We start from the raw sequence: 15,432 nt of genomic DNA, 5'->3' as shown, positions 1-15,432 counted from the left end.
TATTAATAATCCCAGTAAATGAAAAAAAAGTTGGCTTGCAAAATATGCATTATATTTTACCTTGGTACCTGTAATATGAGTTTGTGGCCTTGTATATAAAAATGGAGGGAGTATTCAAGTACAACCAAGAGCCTAAGCTTGGGGATGCCCCGGAAGGCATCCCCTCTTTCGTCTTCGTCTATCAGTAACTTTACTTGAGGCTATATTTTTATTCACCACATGATATGTGTTTTGCTTGGAGTGTCTTGTATGATTTTGAGTCTTTGCTTTTTAGTTTGCCACAATCATGCTTGTTGTATACACCTTTTGAGAGGACATGCATGAATTGTGATCTATTAGAGTACTCTATGTGCTTCACTTATATCTTTTGAGCTAGGCAATTTTTCTCTAGTGCTTCACTTATATATTTTTAGAGCACGACAATGGTTCTATTTTATAGAAATTGATGAACTCTCATGCTTCACTTATATTATTTTGAGTCTCTAAACAACATGGTAATTTGCTTTGATTATAAATTGAGTCCTAATATGATAGGCATCCAAGAGGGATATAATAAAAACTTTCATATAAAGTGCATTGAATACTATGAGAAGTTTGATTCCTTATGATTGTTTTGAGATATGAAGATGATGATATTAGAGTCATGCTAGTGGAGTAATTGTGAATTTTAGAAATACTTGTGTTGAGGTTTGTGATTCCCGTAGCATGCACGTATAGTAAACCGTTATGTAACGAAGTTGGAGCATGAGGTATTTTTTGAATGCCATCCTTTGTGAGGAGGTCGGGATCGCGTGATGGTTAACTCCTACCAACCCTTCCCCTAGGACCATGCGCGTAGTGCTTGGTTTCGATGAATAATAGATTTTTGCAATAAGTATATGAGTTCTTTATGACTAATGTTAAGTCCATGGATTATACGCTCTCACCCTTCCACCATTGCTAGCCTCTCTTGTGCCACGCAAATCTCGCCGGTACCATACACCGACCATATACCTTTCTCAAAATAGCCACCATACCTACCTATTATGTCATTTCCATAGCCATTCCGAGATATATTGCCATGCAACTTAACACCGTCCTATTTATTATGACACGCTTCATCATTGTCATATTGATTTGCATGATCATGTAGTTGACATCGTATTTGTGGTAAAGCTACCGTTCATAATTCTTTCATACATGTCACTCTTGATTCATTGTACATCTCGATACACCGCCGAAGGCATTCACATAGAGTCATATTTTTGTTCTAAGTATCGAACTGTAATTCTTGAGTTCTAAGTAAATAGAAGTGTGATGATCATCATTATTCAAGCATTGTCCCATGTGAGGAAAGAAAGAGGCCAAAGAACCCAAAGAAAAAAAAGAAAAAAATAGAGAAAAGGAGAGAAGGGGCAATGTTACTATCATTTTTCACACTTGTGATTCAAAGTAGCACCATGACCTTCATCATAGAGAGTCTCCTATTTTGTCACTTTCATATAATAGTGGGAGTTTTTCATAATAGAAATCGGCTTGTATATTCCAAGGATGGGCTTCCTCAAATCGCCCTAGGGCTTCATGAGCAAGCAAATTGGATGCACACCCACTTAGTTTTTCTTTTTGAGATTTCATCAACTTATAGCTCTAGTACATCCGTTGCATCGCAATCCCTACTCACTCACATTGATATCTATTGATGGGCATCTCCATAGCCCGTTGACACACCTAGTTGATGCAAGACTATGTCCCTCTTTTTGTCTTCTGCACAACCATCATATTCTATTCCACCTATAGTGCTATGTCCATGGCTCACGCTCATGTATGGCATGAAAGTTGAAAAGGTTTGAGAATACTAAAGTATGAAACAATTACTTGGCTAAAACCGGGGTTGTGCATGATTTGAATATTTTGTGTGATGAAGATGGAGCATAGCCAGACTATACGATTTTCTAGGGATAAGCTTTCTTTGGACATGTTATTTTGAGAAGACATAATTGCCTTGTTAGTATGCTTGAAGTATTATTGTTTTTATGTCAATATTAATTTTTGTTTTGAATCTTACGGATCTGAACATTTATGCCACAATAAAGGAAATTACATGGATAAATATGTTAGGTAACATTCCACATCAAAAATTCTGTTTTTATCATTTACCTACTCAAACACGAGCAGGCGTTAAGCTTGGGGATGCTTGATACGTCTCCAACGTATCTACAATTTTTGATTGTTCCATGCTATTATATTATCTATTTTGTATGCATTAATATGCTATTTTATATTATTTTTGGGACTAACCTATTCACCTAGAGCCCAATGCCAGTTCCTGTTTTTCCCTGTTTTTGAGTTTCTAGAAAAGGAATACCAAATGGAGTCCAAACCAAATAAAACTCTCACAATGTATTTTGTTGTACCAGAAGACAACCAGGAGATTTGGAAATGAAGTCAGAGGAGCCATGAGGCGGCCACAAAGACGGATGGCGTACCCAGGGGTGTCGGTATACAAAAGTAGGGTTTCTCCTTTGTACCCCTTTACTTGTGCACGGGCAGTCAGAGCCGCGCCCGCGGCCACACTTAGTAGGGCAGAGGAGGGAAGCCGAGGCTGCAAGACGATCAAGGCATCGCCAAGACACAAAGACCAAGAGGGCGAGGTGGACTCCCCCGGCAAGACCCTTGCCGGGGCAGTCTCCGCAGCCCCGGCAAGGACCTTGCTGGGACAACCTGCCCAACGCCAGCGCAGTGCGCCACCCTTAATCCCAAGGTCTTCAAACACCATCAACCACATTGGAACCAAAGCTCGGGAGGCACCTCCATGGTGGCATGTAGATCTTTGTGAAGACAAGAAGCACACAAGATCAGATGAGAACCAGAAGACGACATTCCTCGGCAAGATCCTTGCCGAGGAAATCCACGACACCTCCGGCAAGATCCTTGCCGGGGACGACCACGGTGCCACGACAAGACCTTTGCCGGGGCCCCGGCAAGACCCTTGTCAAGGACATTAGCGGGGCCGTGGCCAGGCCCGCGCCCGCCAAGATTCCACCACCATTCCTATGCAGCTGCCAACACACCAACTAGGCAGGCACCTGCGTGTCGACGTAAAGCCTCCAGGCCAAATCAGCAAGCGCCTACGTGGTGGCATGCATATCTTCGTGAAGACCCTACCACCACGCCAACTCAGCAGCCTGCCAGCCTACATGGCACCGCACGCCTCGCTGGCCTGGACACGCGTTGGAACAAGATGGAGCGGCGACGGACGGGACGGGCCTGGTTTCCGTCCCCGATAAAGTAAGAGGACACCTAAGTGGGCGCATTAAATGTGTCTTGTCCCATAATAGCAGGCGATAAGCTCAAACACTGTACACCTTTCCACCTCATGTGTGCCACTATGGCGATCCCCTTGACTATAAAAGGAGGCCCGAGGCATACTGGAGGAGGATTCAGACCCTTGGATAAGTTACGCATCGTAGCTAGCTCAAGAACTCCAAGAACACTCAGATAGACACTAAAGCAGGACTAGGGTATTACGCATCCTCGTGGCCCGAACCTGGGTTAACGATCCTTGTGCTGGCTCCTAGACCCGCTCTTTTCACAACCCCACACGCGCTGAACCGTAGTAGGGATTCTTGTGATCCCATAGGTGTCGTTCCCACCGACAAGGGGGTAGGGCGCGCCCCCACCCTTGTGGGCCCCTCGTGCACCTCCTGACCTAATTCTTTTGCCTATATATTCCCATATATCTCCAGACCAATAGAGGCATCCATGAAAATAGTTTTCCGCTGCCGCAACCTTCTGTACCAGTGAGATCCCATCTCGGGCCTTTTCCGGCGTCCTGCCTGAAGGAAATATGCCCTAGAGGCAATAATAAAGGTGTTATTTATATTTCCTTATATCATGATAAATGTTTATTATTCATGCTAGAATTGTATTAACCGGAAACTTAGTACATGTGTGAATACATAGACAAAACATAGTGTCCCTAGTATGCCTCTACTTGACTAGCTCCTTAATCAAAGATTATTTATGTTTCCTCACCATAGACATGTGTTGTCGGGATCACATCATTAGATAATGATGTGATGGACAAGACCCATCCGTTAGCTTAGCATTATGATCGTTACAAATTTATTGCTACTGCTTTCTTCATGACTTATACATGTTCCTCCGACTATGAGATTATGTAACTCCTGAATGCCGGAGGAACACCTTGTGTGCTATCAAACATCACAATGAATTTGTGTGATTATAAAGATGCTCTACAGGTGTCTCCGAAGGTGTTTGTTGGGTTGGCATGGATCGAGATTAGGATTTGCCACTTCGTGTATCGTAGAGGTATCTCTGGGCCCTCTCAGTAATGCTCATCACTATAAGCCTTGCAAGCAATGTGACTAATGAGTTAGCTGCGGGATGAAGCATTACGGAATGAGTAAAGAGACTTGCCGGTAATGAGATTGGACTAGGTATAATGATACTGACGATCGGATCTCGGGCAAGCAACATACCGATGACAAAGGGAACAACGTATGTTGTTGTGCGGTTTGACCAATAAAGATCTTCGTAGAATATGTAGGAGCCAATATGAGCATCCAGGTTCCGCTATTGCTTATTGATCGGAGATGTGTCTCGATCATGTCTACATAGTTCTTGAACCCGTAGGGTCCGCACGCTTAACATTCGATGACGATTTGTATTATGTGTTATGTGTTTTTGATGACCAAAGTTTGTTCGGAGTCCCGGATAAGATCATGGACATGATGAGGAGTCTCGAAATGGTCGAGACATAAATATTGATATATTGGAAGGTTATATACAGACACCGGAATGGTTCCGAAGAAGATCGGGGATTTTTAGGAGTACCGGGAGGTTACCGGAACCCCCCGGGAAAGTTATTGGGCCGATTGGACCATAGTGGAGGAGAGGAGGCAGGCCACAGGAGGTGGCGCGCGCCCCCCTTGACCCAGTCCGAATTGGACAAGGGGAGGTGACGCGGCCCCCCTCTTTCCTTCTCTCTCTCTCCCTTCCCCTTTCCCCTCTCCGTTGATTGGAAGGAGGAGGGCCGAATCGTACTTGGACGAGGAGCCCAGTAGGACTCCCCCCCTTGGCACGCCCTACCTGGCCGCCGACCTCCTGCTCCCCATCCTTTATATACGTGGCCAGGGGGCACCCCAAAGATAGACCAAGAATTTTCTTAGCCGTGTGCGGTGCCCCCTTCCACAGTTTATTCCTCCGGTCATGGCGCCATCGTGCTTAGGCGAAGCCCTACGCGGATCACATCATCAACACCGTCACCACCCCGTCGTGCTGACGAAACTCTCCCTCTATCCTCTACTGGATCAAGAGTTCGAGGGATATCATCGAGATGAACGTGTGCTGAACACGGAGGTGCCGTACGTTCAGTACTTGGATCGGTTGGATCGTGAAGACATTTGACTACATCATCCGCGTTAACTAAATGCTTCCGCTTTTGGTCTATGAGGGTACGTGGACACACTCTCCCCTCTCGTTGCTATGCATCTCCTAGATAGATCTTACGTGATCGTAGGAAAATTTTGAAATTGCATGCTATGTTCCTGATGTAGGGTGGAACCCTAGATGGATGATCTTTCACGCTTGGAGGGATCCTATGGGGGGAATGACGACGAACACACGGAAGCACAAAGGGAAAACACGGGGAACACGAGAGGAAGAAGCACTAAACCGACATAGAATCAGTCACACGAATGCTAGATCACTGTCAGGACCCCGACTCTATGCCACATCGATCTAGCATGTAACACCTCATATCGCTTTGCGGCCTCACGCACGGTATCCCCACGGGTGTCGCCTTACCTTTGCCCGGGACCGTTTGCGCATTTTGGCACACGTATATGATGGTGTCGCTAGCATCCATATGATAAGGAGCCCGGGCTGACATGGCTAGCCGTAAACCCAAAGTGGCACTAACTTACAGGGACAGGCATCCATGACCCAGCATCGAACGTGTCGGTCATCAGCGAGTGAATCCAGGCTGTAGCACTGGGCTAACAGGACTCCGGTGAACCGGGCTGTAGCGGGCTAGCAGGACTCCGGTATTCATCGCGTGACATTTCCCCGAAGGGACAGACACAGGATCGAAGAAGGACACATGCCGGCCTGCCTAAGTGTTCCGGAGCAGTAGCAAGCTACCAGGGCTCAGTGGAAGCACTAGGAGACATTTCCCGGTAAGAGAGGCTACTAAGAATAAACAACTAGATAGTCAGATCCCACACATAGCAATACACATTACACGTACGCATAACATGCAAGTATGTGCTGTACAACATGGCATCACAGCATAACTCAACAAGTCATATAGATAAAGGCTCAGAAGAGCCGTCATAGCATATATTGCAAACAGGGGTCATAAGACCCATCATACAGAGCATACAAGCAACAAGCGGAAGCATTACATGTCTGGGTACAGACATCTACAAAAGAAAAAGGCTGAAGAGCCTGACTATCTACAACATCCGATCAAGATCGTAGCTGAGGTACTAGCTACTAGTCGAAGTCCACGAGAACACTAGTAAGACCGAAGTCTCAGCTGCAAAAACATAAATAAGGCAACATGAGTACAAAGGTACTCAGCAAGACTTACATCAGATCCTATCATACATGCACTTGTATCAAGAGGGTAACGTGGGGTTTAGTTGCAGCAAGCCAGCTTTGACTTTGTGGCTATCCTGTTCTACGACTACCAGAAACTCTGGAGGTGAAACAACGTACACGAGTCCACTAATCACCACACAATACACTACTATGGATTCGTCCCCGTCTCCCTACGAGAAGGCCATCCATAGCACTCACACTTGTCTTGAGCATTTTATAGTATCCACTTCAAGTTGTCTATGTACCATGTAAGCATCCAAGAAGTCCATAACCGCGGACCCGGCTATTCGAATAGATCATGTTAACCCTGCAGGGGTGTACTTCTTCACACACGCTCTCGCCACTTACCGCCATGTACACGTCATGTATCTCGGCAACCTTCAAGCGGAAGCCTGGCGAGGGTGTCGGCCACGACCTGACTAACCACACAAGACTCTAGTCCAGGTTTATCGCCTATTCGGGTTCCATCCGCAAGGAGATCCGGCCGGGGTGTCGCTCATGGCCCCAAACGATGTGAGCAGGGTTCCCGAGCCCACCAACCGGGTGCCACTCGGTACACCGTGCCACGTGTGCCTAGTCTGTCCCAAGCCCACCCTGCCGGGTGCCACTTGGTAGAAAAATAGCACTACCTACAAACACCAGAAACTAGTTGCGACTCCTGGACAGAGATCAAGTTGGTTAATAAGTCGAGAGGGCTTGGAGCGCCCGGAGCCCAATGTGTGGTAGTATCGAGTCATTGGACAACATACACAGAACTCAGGGCTTAAGGACGGTTCCAGTGAGACAACCCACCATGTACTCCTACATGGCCTCTCACCGCTACCTTTACCAAATCGTGTTCACACACTTCACTCTCAGCATCAGAACATATCGTGACACTCCAATTCATTCCCAATGAATCAGACCTGACACAACTCTAAGCAATAGCAGGCATAGCATGGTAGGAACACATCAGTGGCTTCAATCAACTCCTACACATGCTAGTGGGTTTCAACTATTTACTGTGGCAATGACAGGTCATGCAGAGGAATGGGTTCAACTACCGCAGCACAAAGTAGCAGATGAATCGTTGTTGTCCTAATGCAATAACTGAGAGTAGGAGCGAGAGAGTAGGGTTTTATCGAAATGAACAAGGGGGTTTGCTTGCCTGGTAAAACAACAAGGGAGGCACTGCTTCACATACAGGTACTCTGGAACGTCTCCGGAGCAGGACCTATCGAGAAGGAACGGTGCCGGCAATCAATACACAATCATATGCAACAATATGATGCATGAACATGGCATGTAGATGTGATGCTGCTGAGCTAATGCAACTAGTAACATTTGGTTTGAAGTCCATTTGAACCAAGGGTTCAAATGCATTACTAAATTAAGTCTCTTATATATGCCCTAATGTGTTTTCCCATATTCAGCATGTATAAGTTTGTTTTTCATGCATGAAACTAGTACAGATGGAAAGATGGCATTTTTCTGATAATTTTTCATATATAAATTATTTCAATCTGAGCTACGGTTGAATTTCTATGATTTTTTTGAAGTTTAAATCAATTTTTGGATTTTCCTGATTTAATTAAATCCAGAAATAAATAATTGCGTCAGCATGACGTCAGCACGACGTCAGCGGTCAACTGGGTTGGTCCGGGTCAAACCTGACGTGTGGGACCCACACGTCAGTGTCAGGGGGGTTAACAGGGGTTTATTTAGTTTAATTAAAAGGTTAGGGGGGTCGGGCCCACTGGTCAGCGTCAGGGGGGGTTAGTTAACGGTGATTAGCACTAAGCTAATCACCTGACGGGCCGGCCCCACCTGGCAGGGCTCAGGCGACGGGGGCTCGTCGCCGGCGACCTCTGGACGCGGCGGAGTCCGCGCCACAGGCCACGGGGACGGCGTCTGAGAGCACCGGGGCGTAGCCCGGGCTCTCACGCATCTGGTGGGATAGGTGGGAGGAGCGGGGACGGCCGGAGCTCGCCGGAGCAAGGCTCGCGGCGGCGGCCGGGGTTCGGGCGCGAGTGGGATCGGGCTGCGGGGCACGGGGAGGCCACCTGAGGGGCCCGGCGGCACCCTCGTGGCACCAGGAACGCGGAGGGAGGCTTGGTTTGGGCGGAGGCGGGCCGAGACGGCGGCGGCGACATGGACGGTGGCGAGGGGCTTCGGCCGTGGTGGGGAGCGGCGCTACGGCACGGAAACGGGGGGGAGAAGAGAGGGGAAGCAGGGAGATGCTCACGGCGATCACGCAGAGCAGCACAGCGGGGTCGGGGAAGGCCTGGTGACGGCGAATCGACGGCGGCGGACGGCGGAGCCCGAGGAGGAAGACGATGGCGATGGTGGCTCCTCGGGGCACTCCGGCTTGCTTGGCTCGGCGAGGAGGTAGCTGGCGACGAAGCGGAGCTCCTGGGCTTGTCGGGGAGGTGAGGGGAGACCGGTGGCCACGGCAACGGCGAGCGATGGCGGCGGCAGCGCTCGGGTGTGCGAGGGGGAGAGAGAACCAGGGGAGGAGGGGAGGAATGAGAGAGTGAGAGGGCGGTCGGGGCTGCGTGGCGTCGTCCGGGGCGTTCCAGGCGACGGGGAGGAAGCAGGAGGTGGCCAGGGAAGCAGGAGGTGGAGGCGCGGCGGTGCGCGCGCGTCGGCACGCGCCGTTCCCCTGTCGGGGAGGAAGACGACAGAGGAGGGGGGGCCAGGCGGGCTGGGCCGCCTCCTGGCTGGGCCGGCCTGCTGCGGCTGGGCTGCGCAGGGGAGGGGAGGCCCAGGTAAGCCCCTCCTTCCTTTTATTTCTGTTTTCTATTTTTTTCTGACATTTGTTTGATTTAATAAATATATCAAATCATTTAATTTTATTATGCCAATTTTTGTAGGGGCTAATGGTATTATTCCAGAGCTCTTGTATAATTGGCATAATTTTTGGACCATATTTCATATATATAGAAATATATTTCCAATGCAAATATTTATCGAATTAATCCAAATGGCCAAAATAAATATCCATGAGCTCCTAAAAATATTGTTTTGATTTTTATCTCTGTCCAATATTTTTAGAGGGCATCATGAGCATTTTCTTGGACCCTTTGGAGCAATTTTTATTTGGGTCATTTTTTTTTAAAAAAATGATTCTGAGGGTTCCACCAATCCTCATTTCAAATTTAAATGCAATTTAAATATGATGCACAAATAGCTAGCTAGCCTAGGTCATACCAGACTAGGGATGTGACAACTCGCCCCCACTTGAAAGAATCTCCTCTCGAGATTCAGGGGTCGACGGAAAGAAAGCGGGGTACTCCAGTCGAAGACGATCTTCTCGCTCCCAAGTAGCTTGTCTCTCGGAATGATGAGACCACTGAACTTTGAGAAACTTGATGTTCTGACGTCGAGTAACACGCTCTGCTTGATCAAGAATGCGAACCGGGTACTCTCGGTATGTGAGGTTATCTTGGAGATCAAGCGTTTCGTGGTCCACTCCGCGGATAGGATCCGAGAAGCAACGCCTGAGTTGAGAGACGTGGAAGACATCATGAACTCGAGAAAGATGTGGGGGTAGTTCCAATTGGTAGGCAACCTCTCCTCGTTTAGCGAGAATATGAAAAGGACCAATGTAACGAGGAGCCAACTTGCCCTTGATACCGAAACGATGGGTACCCTTCAAAGGGGTAACCCGAAGGTAAGCTTGGTCGCCAATCTCATAAGTCATATCCTTATGATGACGATCGTACTGACTTTTCTGACGAGACTGGGCGGTTTTCAAATTCTCACGAATGATGCGAACTTGCTCTTCTGCCTCCTGGATCATATCCGGTCCAAAGAATTGTCTTTCACCGGTTTCTGACCAGTTCAAGGGTGTTCGACATCTTCGTCCGTAGAGAACCTCAAAAGGAGCTTGCTTGAGGCTGGATTGGTAGCTATTGTTATAAGCAAACTCGGCGAAAGGAAGACATTTCTCCCAATCCATACCGAATGAGATAACGCAAGCTCTGAGCATGTCTTCGAGAATTTGATTGACCCGTTCCACCTGACCACTCGACTGAGGGTGGAAAGCGGTACTGAAGGAAAGATGGGTTCCCATGGCAGTTTGGAAACGCTCCCAGAAATGAGAAGTGAAAAGACTGCCACGGTCTGAATTGATCTCTAGTGGAACACCATGGAGTGACACTATTCGAGAAATATATAAGTCAGCAAGCTGACTAGCAGTGATACTCTCTCGAACAGGGAGGAAGTGAGCCACTTTGGAAAGACGATCAACGACTACGAAGATAGCATTATTCCCTCTCTTGGTCCTGGGAAAGCCGGTGATGAAGTCCATACCAACTTTATCCCATTTCCATTTAGGAATAGCTAAAGGCTGAAGGGTGCCAGCAGGTCTTTGATGCTCTGCCTTAACGCGACGACATACGTCACATTTAGCAATGAACTCAGCGATTTCTCTCTTCATCCTAGTCCACCAGAACCTCTGGCGTAGATCCTGATACATCTTAGTACTACTGGGATGAATCGTGAGAGGAGATTCATGCGCCTCCTTAAGGATCAATTGTCGCAGATGTTGATTCTTGGGAACCACCAAGCGATTCTCAAAGAAAACAACTCCACGATCATCCATAGAGAAACATCCACCAACTCCCTTCTTAATGTTTCTCTTGATCCGAGAAATTCCTGTGTCTTGATTTTGAGCAGCGATAATCCGATCTTCAAGATCAGGTTTCGCCACCAGGGTAGAAAGGAATCCGTGAGGAGCAATGTGAAGGTTAAGCTTACAGAATTCCTCATGGAGAAGTGGTTGGCCTTGCTGCAACATGAGATTGTTGCAATAGGATTTACGGCTTAGAGCATCAGCCATGACATTGGCTTTGCCTGGGGTGTAGGTAATCCCTAGATCATAATCTGTGATTAACTCCAACCAACGTCTTTGCCTAAGGTTCAAATCTGGTTGGGTGAAGATATACTTGAGACTCTGGTGATCGGTGTAGATCTCGCAACGTTTACCAAGGAGGTAATGTCGCCAGGTCTTGAGTGCATAGACTACGGCTGCAAGCTCTAGATCATGTGTAGGATAATTCTCCTCATGTGGATGCAACTGTCGAGATGCATAGGCAATCACATGACGATCCTGCATAAGAATGCAACCTAGTCCCTGTCGTGAGGCGTCGCAGTAGATAATAAAGTCTTTAGTGAAATCCGGTGGCACAAGTATGGGAGCAGAAGTCAGGCGTCTTTTCAGTTCCTGAAAACTATACTCACACTGTGGGGACCACTCGAACTTTTTATCTTTCTTGAGAAGTTCCGTGAGGGGTTTGGCTACTTTGGAGAAATTTTCAACAAAGCGGCGACAATAGCCGGCTAGGCCAAGGAAACTCCTAACTTGTTTGACTGTTTCAGGTGGAGTCCAATCGAGAATGGCTTGAACTCTCTCGGGATTGACAGCAATGCCCTTACCAGAGATTACGTGGCCTAAGTAGGTCACTTCTGGCAACCAAAATTCACACTTGGAGAACTTGGCATAAAGGCGGTGTTCTCTGAGTTTTTCTAAAACAAGTCTAAGATGTTCGGCATGCTCTTCCTCGTTCTTCGAGTAAATAAGAATATCATCGAGGTAAACCACGACGAACTTATCTAAGTACTCCATGAAGATCGAGTTCATCAAGCGGGAGAAGGTGGCTGGGGCGTTGGTTAGGCCGAAGGACATGACGGTGTACTCGTACTGGCCATAGCGAGTGACAAAAGCTGTCTTGGGAATGTCCCCGTTTCTGATCTTGATTTGATGGTATCCTAACCTTAAATCCATCTTGGAGAAGACTGAGGATCCAGCGAGCTGATCATACAGGTCGTTGATCCTGGGGAGCGGATACTTGTTCTTTATCGTGACCAAATTAACGGGACGATAATCAACAACCATCCGGTCCGTACCGTCTTTCTTCTTAACGAAGAGGACGGGGCAAGCCCAAGGAGAAGAACTAGGACGGATGAAACCCTTTTGTAAGGACTCATCGAGTTGTTTCTTAAGCTCGGCTAGTTCTAAGGGTGCCATCTTGTAAGGTCTCCGGGAGATTGGAGCTGTTCCTGGGATAAGATCTATGACGAACTCTACATCTCTGTCAGGTGGGACACCTGGCAGTTCCTCTGGAAAGACATCCGGAAAGTCACGGACTACCGGGATATCTTCAAGGTCTGGAAGAGGGCTGGCATTAAGAGAATAGAGCTGACGCTTTGCAACTTTAGTGGAGACGGTGACTATCTTGCCAGATGGGTGTGTAAGTTGAACAGATCTTGTGTAACAATCAATCTTGGCATGATGAGCTGTCATCCAGTCCATACCCAAGATGATGTTAATATCTGAAGACTTGAGGGCTACAAGTGATGCAAGGAATACAAGTCTATCAACAAGGATTTCGTTACCATGGCTTACACTAGAGGTTTGCCATTTGGATCCAGGAGTTTGAATGACTAGCGGAGTTGGCATATCACAAAATGACAGATTGTGCAGGTTAGCATAGCTTTCAGAAATGAAGGAGTGAGATGCTCCAGTATCGAATAGAACTGATGCTGGGTGACAATTGACGAGGAGTGTGCCAAGAACGACATCTGGATCATCATGAGCGTCTTTAGCTGAGATGTGATGCACACGTCCACGTTCAGTGGGGACTGACTTGACACTGATCATCTTGCGTGATGGCTTAACACAGCCAACAGTCTTCTCAGGCTGGGGTGGAGCATAACTAGTTTGAGAGCAATCACGTGCATAGTGTCCTGGCTTCCCGCATGTGAAGCAAGTCCCTGAGGTTGGACGGGGACCCGCACTAACAAGCGGTCTACCAGTAGGCCTGGGTGGAACATATGACTGAGCTGGAGGAGGCACCACATGAGATGACCTCGGTGTATAACCGGAAGGAAGAGCAGAGTTTGGAACCCAAATCCGGCGTTTCAGGGAACTAGAGCCAGAGGAGGATCCCAAATCACGGGTGTGCTTACGAGACTCCTCGTAAGTGAGTTGAGCTATCTCTGCATTGATGGCCTTGTTCACAAGGGCTTGGAATGTATCACAATGATGCAGGTGGAGATCACGACGCAACTTGGGGTTGAGACCCTTCCGGAACCTAGCCTGCTTCTTAGCATCCGTGGACACTTCTTCTGTGGCATAACGGGCAAGGTTCTCGAACTCTCTGCTATAAGCATCAACAGCCATCTTATTCTGGATGAGACTGCAGAACTCTTCTCTCTTGCGATCAATGAGGGCTTCAGGGATGTGATGCTCGCGAACAGCCTCAACGAAATCCCTCCAGGTTGAAGTCTGGCCAGCTGGAAGCATAGCCTCATAGTTCTGCCACCAAAGACTAGCAGGACCTTCCAGGTGGTGTGCAGCATAGGTGACCTTGTCACTTTCGGCTACGCTCGCGGAATGCAGCTTATGAGTGATGCTACGGAGCCAGTCATCTGCATCGAGTGGCTCGATGGAATGATGAAAGGTAGGTGGGTGCAAGCGAATGAAGTCATGAATGGTCACAGACTTATTGGACTGATGTGCGGTGTTCTCCTCGATACGTGCCAACAAGCGGTTGGACTCACGCTTGTTCCTCTCCATCTCTAGCATGAACTCTGTCAACGAAGGCTGGTCGGGAGGATCCTCATCCCTACCATCTCCGTGGTTCTGGCCATGAGCAACGGAACTTCGCTTAGCTGATGACATCCTGAGAAACGAATCAAGGACGGAATCATCAACAACTATGGACTGTAGAATGTAGGACAAGGAATTAGTATCACTCGAACTCTTAGAGAAAATCCGGCAGCATAACGGCAGTAAAATGCTCAGAATGGGACATCCTACTAAAAGTGGGGTGGTAACATACTCATCATCACCACTCAAGGTTCTGGGATAGTACTAAACAGATTACACCGGAAATACTCGAAAACTGGGGTATGACTCTAGTCAACCAATCCTATGGAACTACGGAGTAGTAACACGTGATCCTGATAGACAGAAGATAAGCCTAGTTCCTTAACCCCGGAGGAAGATAGGAGGACTCAAATCAGAAGGCCATGAGGTATAAGGAGTAAAAAGAGCCTTACGTTCCAACCCACAATCAATTCCCTTACATAACTAAAGAATTTCTAGACTCAACTTCGACCGGTTTGGCTTGGTAATCCTACAGGCAGTCAGGCTCTGATACCAGCGCTGTCAGGACCCCGACTCTATGCCACATCGATCTAGCATGTAACACCTCATATCGCTTTGCGGCCTCACGCACGGTATCCCCACGGGTGTCGCCTTACCTTTGCCCGGGACCGTTTGCGCATTTTGGCACACGTATATGATGGTGTCGCTAGCATCCATATGATAAGGAGCCCGGGCTGACATGGCTAGCCGTAAACCCAAAGTGGCACTAACTTACAGGGACAGGCATCCATGACCCAGCATCGAACGTGTCGGTCATCAGCGAGTGAATCCAGGCTGTAGCACTGGGCTAACAGGACTCCGGTGAACCGGGCTGTAGCGGGCTAGCAGGACTCCGGTATTCATCGCGTGACATTTCCCCGAAGGGACAGACACAGGATCGAAGAAGGACACATGCCGGCCTGCCTAAGTGTTCCGGAGCAGTAGCAAGCTACCAGGGCTCAGTGGAAGCACTAGGAGACATTTCCCGGTAAGAGAGGCTACTAAGAATAAACAACTAGATAGTCAGATCCCACACATAGCAATACACATTACACGTACGCATAACATGCAAGTATGTGCTGTACAACATGGCATCACAGCATAACTCAACAAGTCATATAGATAAAGGCTCAGAAGAGCCGTCATAGCATATATTGCAAACAGGGGTCATAAGACCCATCATACAGAGCATA

The sequence above is a fragment of the Triticum dicoccoides genome, chromosome 2B, assembly GCF_002162155.2.
Source record: "Triticum dicoccoides isolate Atlit2015 ecotype Zavitan chromosome 2B, WEW_v2.0, whole genome shotgun sequence".
In the NCBI taxonomy this organism is placed as follows: Eukaryota; Viridiplantae; Streptophyta; class Magnoliopsida; order Poales; family Poaceae; genus Triticum; species Triticum dicoccoides.
Note: the sequence above shows the minus strand (reverse complement) of the source record.